We start from the raw sequence: 1507 nt of genomic DNA on the forward strand, positions 1-1507 counted from the left end.
CGGCGGACACGGCGGACACGGCATACCTGGGGGTAAGGACAGACAGACGAGGCAAGAGAAAAGGAGACGGAAGGAAGAGGAGAGACCGATTCGAGAGAGGGGAGAGAGGAAAAGAAAAAATATATATTATCAGTCCGGTTCCCGGACACATTGCTGCTTGGTCCTCAACCGGCTGAGAGGCTCTCACTCGCGGTGCCATGCGATGGTACTGGACATCTTTGGTGGACGGCCCACCGCTCCTCCGCCTCCTGGCGGACGGCGATGGCTCCTCCTGTTGATGGCAGCCGGCAGCGAGTCCCCCGTTCCCTGCTCCTCCCCAATCATGGTGGACGGCAGCAGGCTCCGGCCTCCTGGCGAATGGGGCCAACTCCTCCGCTCCCTCTCGGACGGCAGCCACCCCTCCTCGACCCAGGAGTGCGGCAGCAAGCTCTCCGTCCCACCTTGTCTTCCATCATTCCAGCACCACCGCCTCGGGCAGCCACCTGTGGTCTCTCCGCTTGTTCCTGCTGCCCGATCTACTCAGCACTGCGATCCCCCTCAGCAGCTAGGGCTCTCTGACAGCGTGTCCCTCCTTCCTCCTGGGTTTCGGCACTAATGTAACACAGTTTGTAGTTCGGGAAGAAGGAGGCGGGAACTGGCGAACGTTCAAACAAAACTTGAATAATAAAATAAACACAAAATAGCGCAAAAGCACAAACAGAACCAAAACACAAAATAAAGTCCAGGCCTGGCCCTCTCGATTTGAGAAAAGGGGTAGATTTTAGTAGATAAAAAAAAAAACACTGGGTGGATTTTTATCATAATAGGGTGGTTGTGTACACACACTGCCAACACACATTTCTGTTCAAACTACTTGTAAACTAATAGGGGCCCCTGTGGTGACAAGTTTGTAGTATGCTGCTTTCCTGGCCATGAGCTCCTCGTGGGTCCCTTTCTCGATGACCACGCCCTGTGACATCACAGCGATGATGTCAGCAGTCTGAATGGTGGAAAGCCTGTGAGCAATGACGATACACGTGCGTCCCTGACGGGCCTCGTCAAGCGCAGCCTGAACAACCTGAAGATTGAAAATCAAAGATATTTTGTGCATTAAAACGTTATTCAGAAATACAGGCATCAGTGCTGAGTGGAGTACTTTTAACCTCCTAATATTATTCTTAGATTAATTTTAGGTAATATAATGCAACTACGTTTTTATTACATTTAGATTTCTTTTAACTAGTGCTGTCAAATGATTAATCGCGATTAATCGCATCCAAAATAAAATATTTTGTTTACATAATATGTGTGTGTATACTTTGTATATTTATTATGTATATATAAATACACACACATACAATATATATTTTGAAAATATTTCCATGTATTTCCATGTATATATTTATATTCATATAATTGATATTATAGATAAATATTTTAAATGTACTAACTTCACATATTTTTCTTAAATATATACATGCATGTGTGTGTATTTATATATATATATATATATATATATATATATATA

This window comes from Sinocyclocheilus grahami, unplaced genomic scaffold (genome assembly GCF_001515645.1).
Source record: "Sinocyclocheilus grahami isolate Dianchi unplaced genomic scaffold, SAMN03320097.WGS_v1.1 scaffold1099.1, whole genome shotgun sequence".
In the NCBI taxonomy this organism is placed as follows: Eukaryota; Metazoa; Chordata; class Actinopteri; order Cypriniformes; family Cyprinidae; genus Sinocyclocheilus; species Sinocyclocheilus grahami.